Raw genomic sequence first — 6,929 nt, forward strand, 5'->3', positions numbered from 1 at the left:
CCCACTGGGCCTGGTGTCACCCACTGGGTGTGACCCACTGGGCGATCTGTCCATTAGAGCTCTTTGACTTTGTTGTTTTCTCCACAAGCTGCCGCCTGTTTGTCCCGCTCTGTCCCGATTAGACTGTACCCAACACACAGATTAACATGCACATGGATTCACCACACACACACACACACACACACACACACACACACACACACACACACACATTACATCAGTGTGAAACACTACTGAGCATTAGCGCTGTATTAATACTATGTGACAAGCAGATGGCGCTACAGGCCATCCAGCAGTGATGCATGATGATGCTGCTGAATACAAATGATGATGAGGAGCAGATGAAGGCCATTAATCTTCTCTGCTCTCCCTCCCTCCCTCCCTCCCTCTGTGTGTGTGTGTGTGTGTGTGTGTGTGTGTTTACATGTAAGTAAGCAGAGACAGGCGGTGTTAGTTCATATTTGAGGTTTATGTAGAGTGATCAACCAAACAGCCTGCAGGGTGGAGATGATGGTTCAGCATCAAAATGTGTTAAAAAATATGGCAAAACTTCACAATAACTAAAAAATAATAACTGGTGAATTTCCTATAGATACCTACTGTGGTTTTTCTGTCTCAGAATTGTGTTCAGATTGTTTTTAGTATTTTGCTTTTTGTTGTTGTATATTTAACAGTTTCATTTTTGTCCTCATTGTAGGGTTAATATTTGTGTTTCATGTGTAGAGTTATTTGACTTTAGCCTATATTTGCCTTGTATTTGTCTTTTTGTGTTATTGATACAGTGTGATTTTGTTGTTGTTGTTTTTGCCTGGACCCCAGAAAGATTAGCGACCACTTTCTGGAAGCTAATGGGACTCCAATAAAGACTAAACAATTAACAATAAAGAGAAGTAAATGAATTAAGCATGAATCATTAATACTTTAAGTAGGCTATGGATCATGTTGAGTAATACATATGATAATGATTAATAATCAAGAATCAGTGATGTTCCTACCTGAACTAACTATTAATAATCGTTGTTATAATGCACTAATTCCTTATGACGTTATAGTCTTAATTAATAACATGAATTGATGTATTGAGCTTGAGTTGTCAGTCCTTTGCAGCCAGGCACGGTACATTCAGTGATGAGTTATAAGGATGTTCCTCACCAAGATTATATGTTTACAAATCATTAGCTAATACGTAATATTATTTTACATAATTATGCATTAGCTAATTGCATGACTTGGTGGGACAAATCCTTGTGACTCATCAGGTAAATGTATAGCGCCTGATTGCAACATGGAATTAGTACATTATAACAAAGATTATAAATAACTACCTCAGACAGAAAGTAATTCTTGATCATTTAATCATTACTAGGCCTCTATACTCATCATGATCCATATATCTGATAAAGTATTAACATATACTTATTGTAAAGTGATGCCCTTCTTTCTTTCTTTCATTCTTTTTTGATATAGTTTTGGCCTCTTTTAGGATATGTCAAAAATCAAAGCATTAATTTGTGTTTTTTGTCCTCAAAGTAACAACTGTGGATTAGATTTGACAGATTTGGACTGACATCAGTACTGGTTTTTGTTGTTTGTCTGTTGTTGTTGTTTTTTTTGTTTTGTTTTGTTTTGTTTTTTTACACTGAAGCTGCCAATAATCAGTTTTGTTTCAGCTTTTCATTATATTTAGATTTGAGCATTTTGCCAGTGTTTGTCCCTGTATTTTATTCCTGTCAGGCTCTGAAACAGCATTTAGAGCATCGCGGGACACTCAGGATGATTATTTTAGTAAAACATTCATACATACATATTGTGGAATCTGATAAGAAAAATATCATCAATTCCGGTTAAGGGCTTATCATACACAACCAGTATAAGTATTTATAATCTTATAAATACATAATCCAGCAAACTGCATCACATCTATCATATCCATATCGGCTTGATAGATCAGTCTGACCCTGCTGAGCATAAATATGTAAACTGAGCTACAATGTGGCTCTCCACTTCGATATGTTCTGTGTGGAGTTTTGCTGCAAAATGAAATGCCAACCGTTCAGAGAGAGAGAGGGGACATTTATGTTGCAGGGACGGAGAGCACACAATCAACCAACGTCCAGCTCTCTTCACAGGATCAGCGGGCGGCAGAAGTGTTGGGTTGACGAAAACGACACCAGTGAACTGTCACACTGAAAGATACCGACTGATGAACCTCACATTTTCCATTTTCTTTTCCCTTCATGGGTACGCAGCGCTGTAGTCACGATCTCTTCACATTTCAGTGGAAATTAAGCAGATCTCTGTGTATATAATGCTCACTTGGAAAAAGAGGTTTAAGGAATACTTGGCCGTATGCGATCGTGTCATATCGCGTGCCAAATATTATGTTTCATTTCCAAGAGTTTCATCCTCACATGAGACTTCAGTACTGATCTAATAATAGCTTACATACGGCGTATTATGTGATGTTGTTTTGCCTTGTAGCAGGCAGTGGTGGACCCACCCTAGGCTCTGGATAGTCTGTATGACCCCTGCAGACAAACCATCCCACACTGGACTGTCCCTCTCAGGAGCCGAGCCTGCAGAGGTTCACCCAACGTGGGCTAGCATTTGTGTCATGTCTCTGTACCATGGCACCATGGGGCGGGTCCGGGGCTGCCAGGATGACCAGCAGTCGCTCTCGTTTTTCATCCTGCTCTCCTCTCACACATGAGGTGGAGAGGTGGAAAGGCCTGCAAAAGTGTCCACCCCCAGATTGGAGCGTCTTGCAGTGTGAGGGAGAACCACAGCTGACAGTGAGTGTTGGTGAACAGGTCCACTTCTGCCCTCCTGAACTGGGTCCAAACCTGCTGCACCACCTGCGGGGGTTTTCCAATTGTCCCTGTTTTCCAAACCTGATATGTGGAGAACCGTCAGAGACAACAGGTGCTCTGAGGCCCACAGCCACAGGTCCTGCACCATCTTCAACTGGGATGCAGATCAAACTCCACCCTGCCTGGTGATGTAGATAGATAGATAGATAGATAGATTTACTTTATTGATCCCAAACTGGGAAATTCTTATGTTACAGCAGCATCAATAGAAACATAAAATAAAGTTAAATAGAACAGAATAGATGCAGATGTATATACAATAAAGACTAACCTAAGAATATGAGATGTAGTCAGCAGTGGTGTTGTTTTCGGTCCTCACCAACGTGTGTCCCCTGTATAAGGGGTTTGAATTGTTGGAGGACCAAAAACACTACCTGGAGTTCCTGTAGGTTGATATTTCGTCTGTCCCCTGAGGGCCACACATCGTCAGCTGCTATCCTCTAGCGGGCTCCTCTCCACCCTGAGGTCTCCTGACCCAGAGGTGTCCATGTCGACAGACGCTGTAGGCAGGGGTGCCTCCAGAAATTTTTCATAGGGGTGGCCAGATGGGGCCACTCCAAATCGTGGGGTGGCACCCCAAAGTAAAAGCCATAATTTCAGGATGTTATTATATTGTTGTAGCATACAGGCTAATCCTCTGCTGCTCCCCTGTCCGCTCTCTCTCTCCTCCTGTACTAACTTTCTTCTTAAAATAATAATGGATGTCTGTGGACTTGATCTTCATTGTCTGCAAATTGACATAACATATGCAAGCAGCAGCTAATGTTAGCTAGCTACGTAACTCAGTTCGACATGTCAGCGGCCAGGGGGCGGGGCTACTGTGATGGAAGGTCAAGAGCAGCTTCCTGGGCCTGGTCGGCTGTGCATTTGGGATGAAACGCATAACTGACGATCAGTGATGGGAGTAACGGCGTTACAAAGAAACGGCGTTACTAACGGCGTTACTTTTATCAGTAACGAGTAATCAAAGAAATTACTGTTTCCCCCGTTACAACGCCGTTACCGTTACTGACAATAAAATGCACCGTTACTTACTACTAATAATTATTATTATTTTATTATCCTATTCAAAAAAATGTGCGTCTTGTGGAGAAAAAGCGGTGTGTCAATTTTCAAACCGGTCAGACTTTGCAGTTTTTCGTAACTTATCAACATGCATGGAGACTGACTGAGCACAAATTACAAGAAGCACATGTGTTCCCTGATGGCAGAGCGGATAGTATCTCCGCCTGCCGTACAGAAGACCGGGGGTTCAATTCCTCACTTGGACAAGCTGGCATCACTACTTTAAACTATAATGAATTACTTTTTGAAAGTAACGTGCCCAATACTGACAATGATAGATGAAATTTGACAGCAGTGTCCACACTGCAAAAGCAATGCAAAAATATGTGCATTAATAAGAGGATTTAAGAAAAGAAAAAAAGTAATCGTAAAAATTACTTTCCCCAGTAATTGAATTACTCTTCTGCAGCAGTAATTGAGTAGTAATCAAAATTACTTGTTTACAGAAGTAATTAGTAATTGTAACTTATTAGTTTTGTGAGTAATTGGTCCCAACACTGCTGATGATAGAATCTATGTGTCTGGCCAGTGGGGTGGCCAGCAAATTTATAGGGAGGGGGGGCCGTGGCCACCCCTGGCCACCCCCTGGCTGCGCCCCTGGCTGTGGGGTCCCCTGGTTTTGCAGGTTTCTCTGCACTGATGGTAGAATAGTCTCCAGATGTCACTTGTGATTCTTGGCCTCCACTAAATTGGTAGGAGGCCAATTGGTTAAGGTCCTAGGAAAAAATGTCTAATTTTTGCACCTTTGGCCATAAGGGGCTAAACATAATAATATCTCAAGGGATTCACGCAGGGCAGTGGGCGTTGCATATGTCAAAAAGTCAACTTCCAAATGGAACGCCACAAAATAATTCACTAAAAAATAATTATTGTTTACCAGAAGACGGAGTGCCTCAGTTCCTTTTTCCTTGGTTGTCTGCACTTTTTACAAAGAGTATAGGACTTCCTTGGTTTATGTTTGGGAGCACCACAAAACTTGGATGCAAGGTTTGTCCTGGGCTAGGGAACAACATATGAACTCCTCACACTTCCTCCCAGGCCATGGCCACTTCTGTTTTTTGCAGTTTCTCCGCAGAGGGCCTTGTAGGGCATCACCTGACAACTTAGCCAACACACGGCCACGAGGACTTCTGTCTGTGCTCCTTATCACAGATTCTGGACCGGAGCTGTGAGCTCCGCTGAGTTTGAGATTCTGTCCACATTTCTGTTTGCCAGTGATGCATCATTACACATCTGCTAAGTGATCAGATCAGGGTTAACATCACATTATCGCGTCACGTCATCACATCACATCATGACATCATGACATCACATCACATCACGCGCAGCAGTGAAGCTGACAGGCTTTCCTCGTTCCTGTTTCCTTTTTAAAATCACACTGTTCACCTGTAGACAGCACCAACATTTAAACACACACACATACATAAAGGCTCATACAAACACACACACACACATCTTGTCTCTATTTCTGTCTGTCATACACACACACACACACACACACACACACACACACACACACAGAAAACAAGTCACAGCCTATAGACACACGTGTGCTGCCTCATTGTCTTGACTGCAGCACCTTCCCTGTTCTGCAGTGTAGTTCTGGGTGGGGGTGGCGTGTGTTGGTGGTATGTGTGTGTGTGTGTGTGTGCATATATGTGTGTGTGTGTGTGTGTAAGTGTGTGTTGAGGGGGGGGGGGGGGGGCGGGGGGGGGGGGGGGGGGGGGGGGGGGGGGTTCTCAGAAAACCGTTGCCATGGCCACCAAAACAAGGATTCTTTCCTGCATCACTCCTTGCAGAGAGTGGAGTTGCCTTCTGAGGAGAGAAACAGGAGCTGCATCTCCTCGTTCTCGCTCTCTCTCCAAGTCCCTGTGTCTGTACATTGGTGCATACCCCTGCGCACACACACACACACACACACACGCACACTAGCAAGGAATTCCCTTATGTTGCCAAACCTGCAAATATCGTCCTCTATCAATATCTTGTTGCCATCTATATTCTATGTCTGTAAGCATCTATGATCCAGTGTGTGTGCGTGTGTGTGTGTGTGTGTGTGTGTATGAGAGAGAGAGGCAGTAAAAGAGCATCGTGAGCCTGCTCCCCCCCTCTCTCTCTCTCTCTCTCTCTCTCTCTCTCACTCTCTCTTGACCTGCCCGGTGCAGCAGGGGTTAATCCATCCATCCATCCAGCAGGGGGATTCTGCCCAAATACAGCAGGGCTTAACCCTCATCCCTGCATCATCCTCTACTCTGCACACACACACACACACACACACACACACACGCACACACACACACACCAATCTCACTGGCACATGAGCATCCCTATCAATACAGAGGAAGGGAAACACATGGGATGAATGACAGGGAGGGAGAGAGGGGGATGATGGGAAAGAGCAAAATACAGAAAAGGAAGAGGGGGGTGGAGAGGTGGGAGGGAGGGAGGGTGGGAGGGAGGGGGAGGAGGGGTATTTAGAGAGGGGAAGGGGGGAGGAGGGAGAGAGAGAGAGGCTGGACAGCAGGACTGCCACCATCCTCAGAGAGCTGGAGGCTCTTTGGAGAGACGGAGGCGCCTGGGAACAGGTGAAGCGACAAAACAAGAAGAAGAAGAACAAGAACAAGAAGAAGAGAGAAGAAGAAAAGAGAGGATAGACGAGGGAATTTGCTTTTCTCTACTTTTTTCCTTCCCTCCTCTGTCTCTCTTTCTTTCACTCTCTCTCTCTCTCTCTCTCTCTCTCTCTCTTATACGGAATCCCCCCAACTTTGAGGCTTCTCCCTCTTCCTCCTCCTCCACATCATCATCATCATCATCATCATCCTCCTCCTGTGTTGCGCACGCTGCGTTTGCTTTGGTCTGGAGCGCTGCGCACGATTTCTCTCACTCTCGTCGTGTCTCTCCAGTCTCCTTCCCTCCTTCTCTCTCTCTCTCTCTGTCTTTTCTCCCTGCCTGCGGCCGGCTCGCGCTCTGCCCGCGCCCCGGGGAGAGACGGGC

This window comes from Myripristis murdjan, chromosome 1 (assembly GCF_902150065.1).
Source record: "Myripristis murdjan chromosome 1, fMyrMur1.1, whole genome shotgun sequence".
Classification (NCBI taxonomy): domain Eukaryota; kingdom Metazoa; phylum Chordata; class Actinopteri; order Holocentriformes; family Holocentridae; genus Myripristis; species Myripristis murdjan.